General features: G+C 39.1%; 1 protein-coding gene across 2 annotated transcripts in view; it reads right to left on the reverse strand.

Moving 5' to 3' along the window:
- The window catches only part of PARG (poly(ADP-ribose) glycohydrolase), a 124,629-nt gene that overhangs the window by 88,033 nt on the left and 20,028 nt on the right, over positions 1-16,568 (reverse strand). The window lies entirely within an intron of this gene.

Consider the following 16,568-nt stretch of genomic DNA (forward strand, 5'->3'; position numbering starts at 1 on the left):
AGTGCCCACTTTGCCCAGGACATCATATTGAGCACTGTGAGGAGTAAACACAAAGGCAAAAATGCAAGATCTCTGTCCTCTGGAAACTTACTACTTTTTAGGGTAAGAATACCATATAAACAGCCATAAGAGTTATGTGTACTGGCCTCATCTTTTCTCTCTACCAATCTCAAATGGTCAACTATCACTTTACTTTACACAAATAATTCCTAAATCTTTTAGTAAGAGTCTATGGCCCACATTTCTGCATGCTGATCTACTCTCCTTGAATAATCTTGAAGTTTGTTCAAGAAACACTTACCGAGCACCAGCCATAAGCTAGAAAACACTAAGATGCCCTGGAGAAGTTCAGCCTCATGAAGGATGTAGACACTTCATGGACAGGTGATGCATTATGTGGCAAGTTCATCGAGGTGTGCACAGGTACTACTGTGAGCACACAGAGGAGTTTTCTAGTTGTTATGAGAGGTTCGGGGATTCGATCGGAGACGTAAAAGACACTTTCCACTCCAAACAAATGGACCGAAGGTATATTTTATTATATAGAGGATAGTAAAGGTGATAGTCTGCAAACAGATCTAGATAGGTTAAGTATTAGAAGGGAAAAAACATCAGCCCGACTGGAAAGGGAAAACACCCACATCGGCTGAAGAAAAAATGACACAAATCAACTGGAAAGAGAAACACCAGGTTGACCGAAAAGAGAACACATCAAATCAATTACTTCATATCAAATCAATTACTTCACATCAAATCAGTTACTCACAACATCCACGCCCCACTGCCGGGAGAGCCCTGTCAATCGACGCGGCTGGGCAAGGATCACACGTCCTGGGCAAGGTGTCCCTTCCACAGGTGAAACTCTCACCAGGGCTCAGTTTCCAGCAGTTTTTATACCATCAGTAATTTTCAGAGTAAGCAATTACAGAGTTTGCAGAGCAAGCATTTAGTGTTTCCATGCACAAAATGGTTATCAGCGGCGTACGTGTACTGAGCCCTCTGGCTAACATCCCGGCCCAGTAGTTGTGTACGTGCATTGTTCTCTTTGGTTATCGTCCCAGCCCGGCACAGATGGCCAGTCCATCCCGTGCTACGACGCTCCAAGAGCCTCGAAATGTTACAACTTGTAACTCCCTCCGTGAGAGAAAGGCCAGTTCCTGGGAAAAGGCCAGTTCCCACCACGCAGAAAGCAGCTTTTATATTTCTTTTTGTGCTGGTGGCTGTAGGTCAATGGAGCGGCCAAACATGGTTGTACTCATGTCAAGACATATTCGGCCGTGGCCGTCTCCATTAACCATAAGACACCATATGCACAGACAATGAACTTTGTACACAAGTACATAAGGCACATCCAAGAATCCAAAATCCAATGACTACAATAATTATAAAACTATCTCGCAATAAAGGACCTAAACCCCAAGGTGACCAATCAAATAACCCCTTAGAATATGAAATGTTATTAACTTGATCTTGCAAATCATGTACAGTATCAAAGATAACATTAGATAAGGTAACACTTAGGCCTAACAAACTAGCTTGTAGAAGTCCAGATCAGCCCCTATCACAGGGGGTAGCAGAAGGCAGGGTAATAGAGAGATTATCTTAGATTGCGAAGTTGCTTGTTGTTTCTGAGACCAAATTTTTTGGCCATTTATAGTCCAGGTTATAGGTCCCACTGGTGTAGAGCAGTTGGTCTAACAGTAGAGGGTCAAAGGTTGTCCTACAGAGGCATTAGTTGGTGTGTAGGTCTGCAGCAGACATGGAGGTGCAGCACAGCATAGCGAACACAGCAGGAGTATCTGTATGAAGTTTATTCTCCCAAGTGTCCACTCTTTTCGTGGATTCATTGTGCTAAGCCTGGGTTGTGTGTTGCATGACTTCGCACCAGCTGATCAGCATAAGAGTTATGCTTTCGTTAACATCCACGCCCCACTGCCGGGAGAGCCCTGTCAATCGACGCGGCTGGGCAAGGATCACACGTCCTGGGCAAGGTGTCCCTTCCACAGGTGGAACTCTCACCGGGTCTCAGTCTCCAGCAGTTTATATAAGCAGTTACAGAGTTTGCAGAGCAAGCATTTAGTGTTCCCATGCACAAAATGGTTATCAGTGGCATACGTGCACTGAGCCCCCTGGCTAACGTCCCAGCCCAGTAGTTGTGTACGTGCATTGTTCTCTTTGGTTATCGTCCCAGCCCGGCATAGATGGCCAGTCCATCCCGTGCTACGACGCTCCAAGAGCCTTGAAATGTTACAACCTGCAACTCCCTCCGTGAGAGAAGGGCCAGTTCCCACCACGCAGAAAGCAGCTTTTATATTTCTTTTTGTGCTGGTGGCTGTAGGTCAATGGAGCGGCCAAACATGGCTGTACTCATGTCAAGACACTAGTAGAGGCTGGGAGGACAGATTAGAGTTCCCAGAGAAGATTAAGACTGAGCTGAGTCTAAAAGGATAAATTAAGAGCAAGCAAACAGCATGACCGAGAACCACAAGCAATTCGGAGCAGGAAAGTGGCAAGAAATGATGCTGGAAAGGTGGGCAGAGGCAAGGCCATGGAATACATAAATATCACACAGTAGAGCTGAAAATAGATGAAGTGCCCCAGAAGGTTTTAAGAAATATGCTTCAGATAGCTCACTGTGTGTGAGCAGCACAAAGGATGGATTTGATGGGAGCAACACTGTACATAGAGGTCAGCTGGATGACTGTTGCAATATAGCATCTGAGTCATGATGACGGCATGGATTAGACAAGTGTTTTAGAAACAGTGGTGAGACTCAAGAAGTCTTCAAGAAGTAAAATTATTGTGTATTAATATAAAAAGCTGACAGAGAGAGCTGAAGATTTGACTGTGCCCAGCATTAAATGGTATTTAAAGCTTGGCACTATGTCTCCACTATTTGAGTGTGCCCAGCATTAAATGGTATTTAAAGCTTGGGCACTATGTCCCCACTATAGCGACATAACAAAGAACAAATCACAGCCTCCGTCAAGGAAGCGTGTAGGAGATGGAAAGTAAAAGTCAGTAACAGAAGCAACAGCTATGGTGAACACTAGAGGACAAGCAAGTGTTAACCAGGCATGGGGGAAGAAGGATGAGGCCAGAAAAGATACAGTGACATACGTACCCTAAAGGAGAATTCTGTTTTGGACAAGCTGAGTTTAAGGAATGGATTAAGACTTGCTTTTCCTTTGAGATAACAAGAAAGAGATGAATGAAGAATACCGAAAACCTAAAATGAAAGAACTAAAAGAATTTACCTTTTAGATGGTCTCAAATCTCTCAATGAGGTGTGAAGTAAGAGCAGATGGATAGGAGAATGTGGTTGAAGTTAGAAAACAATGAAAAAGTTCAGAACCATAGAGTAATGAGGAAACATAAAGAAGACGGCAAAAAGAACCAAAGGCCAAGTTAAGATTCAATAACATGAACTCTCAGTAAGGCCTACCAGTAAGATTTATGATTTATTTCCTGCCTTCTTCCCTCCCTCCCTCCCTTCCTTTCCTTCAGTATAACCCTCAGCTTGTTAAGAGCAAAAGAAACATGTAGCTGGATGCTATCAGGGCTGGACACCAGCAGACACCAAATGTCCAGAAGGATCTAGATAAAAAAGTTGGGCAGGAAGGGCAGGCTGGGCAGGAAGAGACAGGAAGGCAGGAATAGATTACAACTGTTTTGCAAGGAGTGTTCCACAGAATACTAGCTACCAGGGAAATCATAAGCTGTTACACAGAAATGGGCTCTGTTTATAAATAAGTTTGGGGGAAATGTTTAGTTAACCAAAACTGAGCAGGTTTCTTTACTGTAAGACTCCTCAGAACTATACCCAGAAGGAGGATATAGTATGTAGCATACTAACTTGACCATTCAACCTTTTATTTACGAAGTATTTGAGCAACACAACCTGGGAAACAGTAGCCAGAAGGAAAGGGATAGAAGCAGTAGCCTTAAAAACAAAGAGTGCAGAAGGATAAGTGAGTAGAAAACTAGGAGGCTATGGCAGGAGAGAAATTCAGAACTCATGATCCTAGAGAAGGGATTGGCCCAGGGGATGCCCAGGTCCAATCTGTGATCGTATGTGGTCATAGAGGTGAATACAGCAGAGGGTCTCACATATAGACTTGAGTGAGTCTAGTGCACAGGTCATCAACATGAATACCAACCAAAGTTGCCCAACTTGATGTCAGGTAATAGGGCTGAGAGGAAAAGAGGTGTCAAAGATGGGCAGATAACAAGAATGGGAAAAGGGGATATAACCAGACAGCAAAGGTTTCAAAGGACCAAAGGCCAATGGATGTTGGCAGGTGTCCTCCCTAAGTCAGTGCTTTTAAATGATATCAGATCCCAGGCAATAGGCTACTAAAGCCATCTCTTTCCAGAGGATTTTTCTAAGCTCCTCTTCTTTCTACCCGTAATTCAAATCTTTGAACTTATCAGGCCTCCCCAGCTTTATTTAATTGGTTTCGATGATGATTCTCCCCTTTCCCTAAACACTTCCAGCTGACCTAATGTTTGGGCACTGTGTTTGACTAACTCAGTTCCTCTCCAGGTGCTAAGTCAAAGGCTGGCTCTGATGGCATGCACCACAGTGCACAGATAAAAGATGAGACCCACCTCAGCCCAGATCTACAAGCATCACTCTGGGTTTTCACAGATCTAGCACAGGGTTAAACAATTCAACAACGGACAGGAATCAGCACTGGCGGCTGAGGAAAAAAACAACTCCTCGTCATTCTAACAAGTTTCATTCCAATAATGAAGGTAAAGGTAAAGAAGTTGAGGGACAGGTACTATTCAAGGAGAGGTTTGAGAAAGACATTAGAATGGAGCAGTGCTTCTCAAACTTTCAAGTATATTAGAATTAGCTGGGTGCTTGTGGAAACACAGATAGCTGGGCCTTGCCCCCAGAGTTTCTAATTTAGTAGGTCTAGAGAGAGGGAGGAGAATTTACTCTTCTCACAAATTCCTAGGTGATGCTGTCACTGCTGGTTCAAAGACCACATTTTGAGAACCACCGTAGTAGAGCAAGGTTACTAGATCTTCACACTACTCACCTTGCGGGCTGGATAATTGTTATGGGGAGTGCCATCCTGTTCATTGTAGGATATTTAGTGGCACCCATGGCCTCTACCCACCAGAAGCCAGTAGCACCTCCCTCCTAGCTGTGAGAACCAAAAATGTCTCCAGGCATTGCCAAAAGTCCCCTGGGAAGCAGAATCACTCATGGATGAGAACTACCACAACAGAGTACGTAGTTAAGAGCTAGACTCTGGAGTGAGAGGCACCTTGGTGGAAATCTTGGCTTCATTACCTGAGCAAGTTACTTAAATTCTCTAAGCCTCGGTTTTCAGTTCTTCATTTGTAAAATGGAAATATTAATTAGTTTCCTAATATTATTAGGAAAATTAGTGTCTACCTAACGGGGTAGTTGTGAGAATTAAAGGAGATAAAACATATTGCTTACGCTGTGCTTAGTATATAGTAAAGCTCCCAATAATAAGCACCACCACTGTCTCTACCACAGATAACCACATAGGATGTTCCAGCAAACACTGAGGAGATTATCTACAAGGGGGAACTTGTAGAAGGGGTAAGTCTGAGAGGAGATAAGGCTAAGTCTAGAATGGATAAGAGTTTGCAAGTAAAGTGAAGCTGAAATGGTCTGCAATTTAAGGAGTAGGCTAGGAAGAAAGAAAGGATTTTAAAGGGAGACAGAAGTCAACTATGGGGAAAGAGACTGTGAATACAGCTGCTCAACCCAGTGAGCTGTGACAGTAAGCACTTTTAACATTCCACTCCCAATGGAAAATGCCCTTGTGTTATAGACTGAATGTCTGTGTCCCCCAAAATTCATATGTTGAAACCTGTTCCTCCAGTGTATTGGGAGGTGGGGCCTTTGGGAGGTGATTAGGTCATGAAAGTGAAGCCCTATGAATGGGATTAGTGCCCTTACAAAAGAGACCTCAGAGAGCTCCTTTGCTCCTTCTACCCTGTAAGGACACAGCGAGAAGACAGCCATCTATGAATCAGGAAGCAGGTCCTCAGCAGATGCCACATCTGCCAATGCCTTGATCTTGGATTTCCCAGCCTCCAGAATTGTGAGAAATAAATTTCTGTTCTTTATAAGCCACCCAGTCTGTCATATTCTGTTACACCAGCCTGAATGGAATAAGACCCCTTGTTTTTCTCTGAGCTGGGCTTCCCAGGGCTGAGGTGAATTAGACCAGTAGCACCACTTGGGAGTTCATTTGAAAATATTCCATATTTCACTGTGCTGGAAATGGTTCTTGTTGCAGAAAATGTCTGTTTATAGTGCTTTTCATGTAATCAAACGGCATCTAAGGCAATGAGGTACTATGCCACACAGCTTACTAAAAACTTCTTAAACACTATAAAGAATAATTGCTGACAGCTTAGACTCTGACTGCCTCGTGCAGTTAATCATTACCTGTCATTACCACAGCAATACATCACGGATAAGTACTTTTCATGACTGATACTAACAGTAAAATATGGAGAAGACTATTGGACCAGTCCTCAGTAGATAAAGCTACCACGTAGATAAAGCTACCACATAGCTACTACCGCAGGAGCTCCATGTAGGAGCTCTCTTTTGGCTCCTACAGTTCTCATGAATTAAGTCAAGCTGTAAAGCAATGCAAGACCTTATTGATTCTAGAGACTGTGAGTCACCAAGGGAAGAAGTCCAAAAAGGTTAAATTTCCACTGAACTCCAAGTCAGAGGTTCGAAAGCTAGAGAGATAAAGACATTAGCTGTAGTCTTATGAAACATTCAAGGCTGCTTTCATTTGATTAGCAATTTGCTACAGGCTCTTTATGACAAATATAACAAGGACACTTTAAATCTTTTAAGCTTTGAAGAAAGACCCAAAAAATAGATTAGCTATGAAGAATTCCATTTGGAATTGGAAGCTAAGGAGTAATGTGTTTACATACATTTAGAAACTTACCTCTTTGCATTACCAAAAAACCAAAAGGCTATTGCGGAAGGCCACAATCTTTACTGGTTATTGGTTAAAGAAATTTGTTCTGATTTGAAACAGTGGTCACAACAACCTGTTGCCTTATGTCAGCTTTTCCCAAACTATTCTTAAAAACACTAAGGTTCTATGAAATGTTTATAGAGATTCTGGGGGGGGGGGGGGGCAATGAAGACAGGAAAAAAAATCCTCTAATATTTTTGTTCTAAAATTTTTAATATACAAAAAAATACTAAATACATTTGATACAGTTATGATTAGATAAGCTTCCCATAAGATTATGCCATGCCCCAGAAGGCAAGGGAGTCCACAAGACACCACTTACGTATGAATGCACTGATGCTCGAGTGATGCATAAACATAAAACTATTGTGTTTTATACTATTTAATGAAAGATAATTTGCCCAATAATTTCAACATATTATATTTTAACTTTTTATCACATAATAAAGATATGAATCAAAACTTAATTTCTTCTAGCCATTACTTTATGTATATGAGATGACTTTTTTGGTTATCTATTTTAATATAAGCTTATATTTATTTTTTCTGAGTTTCTACTGATATTCTGTCAATAATCATAATTTTCAAAGTTTCTCATGGTCACATGAGTTCAAAAAATGTTATTTTAGTTAAACATAGGTTTAACAGTACATGCCTCAATTTTGGAGACAATGCATTCTGATGCACCTGTTTTTAAAATTTAAAACCACACATAAAGAACTCTGAAGGAAAAGATGACTTAGGCATAATAATTTGCTCCACTTAGTTTGCATCCTTCAAAACTCAATTGACCCCCATTTACCTTTTAAAATTAAGTAGCACACAGGCAAGAATGCAAATTCATTACTGATAGATTTACACACCCTCATTTACAGGAAAACAGGCTTTACACAGCCTTTCTCTGACAAGTGATAGGCCACTAGCTGATAGGACAACATATAGTCAATATTTTAATAATTATAGCAAAGGCAAAAGATGCACAATTTCTAAGTTGCAATAAAGAATTTACTGTGTATGTATGACGAAGTATAGACTTTATGCTATATTTTTTTTTCTAAATAGTGGCTTCCAATGAGGAATATATTACTAAGCTAATCACAGCAACAAAACCTTTCCACTTTAAAGTCTAAATTTTTCTGTTTTTTATTTTTGAATGTCCCCTCATTCCTGTATTCCTATCTCTCACTCCCCACTTTCAGCAGCCACGGATGTAATAAAAATAAACAAAATTCTCATTTTGTTATTTATGGCAGTCTTCATGGATAAATCAACAGAAGTGAGGAAATAAGAGGCCTATTCATTCCTATCTTTTCTATTCCAGACATAAAACTAAACATGGAAAGAAAGATGAAATAGTCACTAAAAACCTTAGGTTTCCTTTCAACAACTAATCCGTTTGCTGAAAAAGTTTGCTATACAAATCAATTTTAGAATTTAAAGCTCTTTAAATTGAATAAATTAATATTTACATTTATTGTGAAATATATATTCAAAAAGTACATAATATATATATGCATGCTCTAGTGAATAATTATAAAGCAAACACCCATTTTTGAACTACCATCTAGGTCAAGAAATAGAAGCCGGGATCACAGAAACGGAAGTAACCTCTCTTAAACATACTTCCCCAACACCCCACTTTAATCACTGTGTTTTTAATGTGCTATGTAAATTTCACAAATTAATTCACTGAGAACGAAAAGAAATAGTGCCAAAGGTGTTGTAAGATGGCAGTATTTAAAATACCTCTAAAATGGATTAATAGAGAACCCTTCCTAATATATAGAACATTTTGTTAAACTTTCTTGTGAAAAATGCCAGCAGTAAGTATATCGATCCATTTAGAATACAAATTATAGAAGTGTTTGAATTTAATTTTGTGGAACACCACACAGGAGGGCCATAAAACACAGATTATTTGTTCCTAGCACTTCCAACAGCTGGCAGTAAGGAAGACCAATATTAGCACTCAAGATGCAAAAAAACACTAAATAATGGCCCTTTCAACTCAGTAGCACCTAAATATTTAACCATAAATTACAAAATAACAGATTGATCTCTGTGATCTTTGCTGGGCTCTGAGAAAATAATAAAAGCTTAGGCAATACTCCTCACATCCATCCTAAATAAGGATGCTCACATACAGGATTAGCAAGATTCTGGGTCTCTTACTTCTTGCACTAGATACTAGTGTATAGGTAATAATTGTAACATGGAATCACACTAAATGACTATTGATATTGACTCCAGTTCTAAGGTGGTTTGGGTTACAAAATCTGTTATTCACAGAATTAGCCAAAGCAAGGTTTTAAGGAGATATTAACAGCCTCAAAATAAACTTAACGGTAGATTATTAAAATTGATATGATGTTAAATTTGAACTTTATTTTTTTCCTTAGCAAAGTAAGCCACTCAGAGTTCGATGTGACATTTAAGTAAACAATTTCCAAATACTGTTAATAAGCAACATTTAAGAACCCTTTTTAAAGAAGCACTCCTGCTCCAAAACGTGGACATAGACAATGCAAAGCAAATATAATTTATTTATAATTTAAAACCTAGCCAAACAATTGTTTCCCTTGCACCAAGATCTCCTTTTCCTCCTCCAATCCCACCCACATACGTCTAACCCTTACTTCTTCTCACTAGCCACTGCAACCCTGGGCAATGTTATTCCTGTGGGCTGTGATGTGGTCAAGTTCGATATTAATACCTTTGGAGATCTGATGAACAAAAAAACACAGAACCATATTAAACATCCAGGGTCTTCCATTAAGTACACTGACAACGACAGAACAACAAACAGTCACAGGAAAGAACACCCTTGAACCTCTAGATATGCTTTACGCAAATAGATCTCTTTAAATTTCTAACACTGGAATGGCTGAGCAAATGATATATCAATTTGATGGAATATTATGCAACCATTAAGACGAAAAATGATAAAGCTATGTAACAGATTTTTATATCATAAAATATTTTAAATATACTTTTATACCTAGATGTAACTATAAAATATTATATATATGGGCAAAGACTTGAAGAAAACAATAAGAAATGAATATTTGGTACAGTGGTGGGGACTTCTCCAACCCTCTGTGTATTGACAAAGTAAATAAAAGTCAGAAGGTCAAAAATGCAATGACTTCTCTCTCTAAAGCATTGTAAAACTATCATCAGCACCTTGGTAATCACCTCACATTTATGATCTACACTAAACACACCAAAACTTGCTATATATTACCCTTACAGGAATGCTTCTGGGCAAGGTCACCAGATAAAGGGGAAACAAGGTCCTCTCTGAGTAGTCTGACTAAGACGAGAGAAAAAAATGACTACTTTACCTCATAGCAAGGTGACAGAGGTATTTTACCCAATGGTACGTTTTACTGCCATCACAAGCTATCAAATTTAACGTTACTTCTTACCAAAATTAACAACTGTATCAAATTTAAGCCCCCCAAAATTACAAAATGCAAATAGACTATCTATATGTTATAACTTAAGTGACAAAGATTATATCAGTTTGGTCACTTTTTCATTGCACCAAAAATTACATCTCTGTAAGAGTGAGAGACATCTAGATTCAAGGATGTTCTGACACAGGCATAATAAGGCTTGTATTACTTACTTTATGCCTGACTTTAAACATCATATGGGTCAAAAGCTCGATGAGGTAACCCTAAAATTACTGGTCCTACCTCAAGATGCAGAATTAGTTTGGATTCTATTAATATGATTATAAAAATTGCCCTTCACTGCTAACTTTTTTGCAGAAATTAAAAAGCTAGACCCTGAAATTTACATGTAAATGAAAAAGATCCAAAATTGCCAACACAAACTAGAAAAAGAACAAAGTTGGAGGACTCACACTTCCCAATTTAAAACTTACTACAAAGCTACAGTAATCAAGATTGTGTGGTAGTGGCATAAAGACAGACATATAGACAAACGGAATAGAATTAAGAGGCCAGAAATAAACCCTTACATTTATGGTCGATTCGTTTTTGAAAGAGTGCCAAGACAATCGAAGAGGGATAGAATAGTCTTTTCAACAAATGGTGAGAGGACAACCAGATATCCACATGCAAAATAATGCAATCGGATCTCTACTTCACACCACATATGAAAATTAACACCAAGTGGCTATTCACACACAAAGCAATAAAATTGGACCCCTAATTTACACCATACACAAAAATTAACTCAAAATGGGTAATGGACCTAAGTGTAAGAGCTAAAACCATAAAACTCTTAGAAGAAAACACAGGAGTAAATCTTTGTGATCTTGGATTAGCTTCTTAGAAATGAAAGCAAAAACAGAAACCAAAGAAAAAAATAGATAAATAGAACTTCATCAAAATTAAAAATTTTTGTCCTTCAAAGGACACCATCAAGAAAATGAAAAAGACTACCCACAAAATGGGGGGAAATATCTGCAAATCATGTATCTGATAAGGAACTTGCATCCAGAACATATAAACATTTACAACTCAATAATAAAAAGACAACCCAATTTTTAAAAAGGGCAAAGGACTTCAATGGATATTTCTCAAAAGAAGATATACAAATGGCCAATAAGCACAGGAAAAGATGCTCAATGTCATTAGTTATTAGAGAAATGCAAATCAAACCACAATGAGATACTACATCACACCAACTAGAATGGCTAAAATCAAAAGGACACACATTAACAAGTAAGGATATGGAGAAACTAGAACCCTTGTGCACTGTTGATAGGATTGTAAAATGATGCAGCCACTTTGGAAAACAGTTTGACAGTTCTTTAAAATATTAAACAAAGAGTTACTACCTAATGCAGCAATTGCCCACACAAAAACCTGTACACGAATGCTCATAGCAGCATTATGGATAATAGCCAAAAAGTGAAACAGCCCAGGGGCCGGCCCGGTGGCGCAAGCGGTTAAGTGCGCGCGCTCCGCTGCGGCGGCCCGGGGTTCGCTGGTTCGGATCCTGGGCGCGCACCGACGCACTGCTTGGTAAGCCATGCTGTGGCGGCGTCCCATATAAAGTGGAGGAAGATAGGCACCGATGTTAGCCCAGGGCCGTCTTCCTCAGCAAAAAAGGAGGAGGATTGGCGGATGTTAGCTCAGGGCTGATCTCCTCACAAAAAAAAAAAAAAAAGTGAAACAGCCCAAATGTCCATCAACTGATGAATGGATAAACAACATGTGGTATATTCATACAATAGAATATTATTTAGCAAAAAAAGGTATAAAGTATTGACATATGCTACAATGTGGATGAACCCTGCAGAACATTGTGCTAAGTGAAAGAAGCTGGTGCATTTAACAGGCTGTTTGTAAAATACATGTCCTTGAACCATTTCTCCTCTACACATTTTACACTCTACCACCCAAATACTATGTCCTCTATAACATTTGCCCAGTGACCCAAAATAAAACTCTTTTGACCTTCCATGACCCACTAGACTCTATCAGAACATTTCTTCCACTCTGCCTAATTATTACAGTCATCTACGGACATGTCCAGTGCCCCCTGCTTTCTGAGGATAAGACTGTCAATCAATTCTGTATCTTTCACAGTACAATGCCTTACATACAAGGGTGTTCAGTGTTCTTTAAGGGATAATAATCATAACAATAAAATGAACCTAGGCTTTGGAGTCTAATAGTCCTTCATGTATTCAATGAGTAGTTACTGGTGACCCATTTTGTGCTGGAACTGAACTCAGCTCAAATCTAGATTCACCCATTTAATATCTGTATAATGCTGAACAAGTTACTTAATCTTTCTAAATCTATTTTCTGCTCTAAATTGAATGCACTACCTACACTTCACAAGTATTTGAGGATTAAATTCAATAATATATTCCTTTTGGTACACATGTCCTCAGTAAATGCTATTTCCTCTTTTTTCCTTTCCTCAAAAGTAATTGAACAGGGCTGGCCCCGTGTCTTAGCGGTTAAGTGTGCGCGCTCCACTGCTGGCGGCCCGGGTTTGGATCCCGGGCGCACACCGACACACCGCTTCTCCGGCCATGCTGAGGTCGCGTCCCATGTACAGCAACTAGAAGGATGTGCACCTATGACATACAACTATCTACTGGGGCTTTGGGGGAAAAATAAATAAATTAATTAAAAAAAAAAGTAATTGAACACATTTCTTTAGGTCTGTGAAAGAAAGGTAGTATATAGAGGATACACACAGGAGAAAAATGATCTCAAACTTTTAAGCAAGTAATTTCAAATTTATAATCTATACTATAAACCTCACATTTTCTTAGTAAAATTACCTATTCAGAGTCTGAGAAGTAATGTCATTTAAACTGGAGAACTCTCATATCCCACAGTGATACCACTATAGTTGCTAGAAAATTACTTGATCTTAACCAAAATTTGCTTTTCCAAGAGGCCTGAATACCTTATAGGTACACTTTCTTAGGCAACTAATTTAACAAACATATTAAGCTCTCACTCTGCAGAAGACACTGTATATGGAGCTTTATGTACTATCATACTTGGAAGGTAAATATCCTGAAGAGGGCACAGTGATGGAGGACTCGCACACACTGCTGGTGAGAACCGAAAACGAGTACAACCTTCCAGGAAGGTAAACTGGCAGTACATACAGCATCAAAGGCCTCAAAACCAACATACCTTGTGATCCACTAATTATATTCCTAGGAATCTATTCAGAGGAAATAGTCAATGATATAAAAGATTCGGGCACCAGATGTTTATTGTAAAATAATAACATTTTTCAAAAATCCACATTCAATATGCATAGGTGGACAGAATTATGTTTTTTTAAACGTTAAGAGTGATTATTTCTGGGTAGCAAAATCATGGGCAGTTTTTATTGTCTTACTTTTTTTATGTTCCAAGATTTCTGCAATTCAGATATGTTATTGATGAAAAAACCTTTTTTTTAAAGTAGCAAAACAAACTTGTCCTCAGAGGTAAGAAAGTAACAACATATTTTATTATCACTTTAGAATTTTAAAAGTGATTTCAGATATATAGTTAGCTGGATCCTTAGAACATGCCATTAAGGTGGATAAAGTGATTGTTTTGTCAATTTAACAAATGAGGAAACTAAGGCTTAGGTTATGTGGCTTGCCCAAGGTCGAAGAGAGTTGAGACTAAGAATCCACAATTCTCATTTCTAATTCTATGCTCTTTTCTCCACCAGTGGTTCTCAAAGCTTGGTCCCAGAACTGGCAGCAGCAGCATCACCTAGGAACCTGTTAGAAATGCAAACTCTCAGGTCCCAGCCCAGATCTACTGAATCAGAAACTCAGAGATGGTGGTGGGCAGCAACCTGTGTTGTAAAACAAGCCCTCTAGGATTCCGCTACGTGATAAATCCGAGAGCCAATGCTGTGTATCATGCTGCCTTATAAACACTTTGTGAGATAATCAAAACATTTCTGGGGAAAAAGGGAGTGGTGGTGTTATTTTACCACTGTCAACTGCATTTTCACATTCTTGCAAATTAACAGGAGGTAGTAACTATAAAGATTCACAATAATCTTAATGTTTGATTCCTGACAACATAATTAACCAACCATTTTCTTTTGGATTACCACCAGTCCTAGAAGACAGACAGATCTTCAGTACAGTAATGTCACAGGAAACGAACTGACAAGAATACTGGAACGTCACTAGCTAAAAATGCTCAGAGAAGGAAGAGTCTGTTATATTTAGGTGTGTTGTATGCATGGGCAAGGAGTGGGGGCAGGAATCAGAAACATAACAATTTTTATTAACTTGAATTGTTACTTCTAGAAATATTCTCCTGACCTTGGTAACCCTGAAAACCAATATGACTACCTGATCTGTTGAATCCAGTTCGTAACCACTTACAAAGCACTCACTATATGTAAGGCATTGTACAAGTGCTACTGCAAACACAAAGCTAAGAAAGATACAGGGCCTGCCCCGTGGCTTAGCGGTTAAGTGCGCGCGCGCCGCTACCGGCGGCCCGGGTTCGGATCCCGGGCACACTGACGCACCGCTTCTCCAGCCATGTTGAGGCTGCGTCCCACATACAGCAACTAGAAGGATGTGCAGCGATGACACGCAACTATCTACTGGGGCTTTGCGGAAAAAAAAGGAGGAGGATTGGCAATAGATGTTAGCTCAGAGCCGGTCTTCCTCAGCAAAAAGAGGAGGATTAGCATGGATGTTAGCTCAGGGCTGATCTTCCTCACAAAAAAAAAATAATAATAATAAGAAAGATACAGTTTCTGCCCCATGTAACTTTTAATGGACTAGAGGATGTCAACATTTCATCAAGAATAAAGCAAGGCAAAGAGAGGGAGTGCCACAAGATAAATTTAAAAATTTGTCATGGAAATTCAAAGAAAGGTGACATCTCATTTTGGAGGGAGCAGACAGGAAAATGTGAGTCTGGGAGACAGAATTTCAATAGATAAAAGTGGAGGAAGGGGACAAATCAGTCTCTTATTACAGAGAAAATGAGGCAGCAAGTAGGAGGGGAGCGTATGTGCAGAAGGACATCATAGTGTGATTGCAGGCAACAGTGGAAAGACTGGTCAGGTTACGCTGTCTCGCCAGGAACAAACTAGGTCACTTTGGCCAAGAAAATCCACCTCTGAATCACAACTACTCACTTACGATAGGAATAATAACAACTATCTTATTTACCTCATGGTTATTTACCTGAAAAAAAGGCCAGAGAGGGAAAAGCCTCAATATAAAAAACATAGCACATGTTCAAAGTTCAATTATTATTCTCTATTAGGTAAGCCAAAATTGTGTACTATTGAAAATATTTCAATTCAAAATGTTTCCATTTCAAAAATTACTTTCAGTTTCTATTATTAGTAAATGAAGCATAAATAATATGGATAACTAAAAATAATGTGAGCAGAAAAATCAAATTATAAAAATTTTTAAAATAGATTTTTTTGTGTGTGTGAGGAAGATTAGCCCCGAGCTAACATCCATTGCCAATCCTCCTCCTTTTGCTGAGGAAGACTGGCCTTGGGCTAACATCCGTGCCCACCTTCCTCTACTTTATATGGGACACCACCATAGCACGGCTTGACAAGCGCTAAGTCAGTTCACGCCCAGGATCTGAACCTGCGAACACTGAGCCACCAAAGTAGAACACGCAAACTTAACCACTACACCACCTGGCTGGCCCCTAAAAATAGATTTTACAGGAAAGTATCTTTCTTTGGGGAGGCTTACTTACCTAGCAAAAGTATATTGGCAGTTTCTTCTAAAACTAAAAATACACTTATCAAACAACTCAACAACTACACTTTTGGGCATTTATCCCAGAGCAATAAAAACTTACGTCCATGCAAAAAACTGCATACAAAAGTCAATAGCAGCTTTAGTCGTAAGAGCCAAAAACTGGAAACAACTCAAATGTCCTGAAATGAGCCTATGGTTAAACAAATTATGATACACCTATATCATGGAATACTACTCAGCAATAAAAAGGAACAAACTTGTGGTGGATTCAAGGTAATTACGCTGAGTGAGAAAAGACAATTTGAAAAGAATACATACTGTAACCTTTTTGAAATAAAATTATAGAGAGCTGGAGA

Source organism: Diceros bicornis, chromosome 6, assembly GCF_020826845.1.
Source record: "Diceros bicornis minor isolate mBicDic1 chromosome 6, mDicBic1.mat.cur, whole genome shotgun sequence".
Taxonomy (NCBI): Eukaryota; Metazoa; Chordata; class Mammalia; order Perissodactyla; family Rhinocerotidae; genus Diceros; species Diceros bicornis.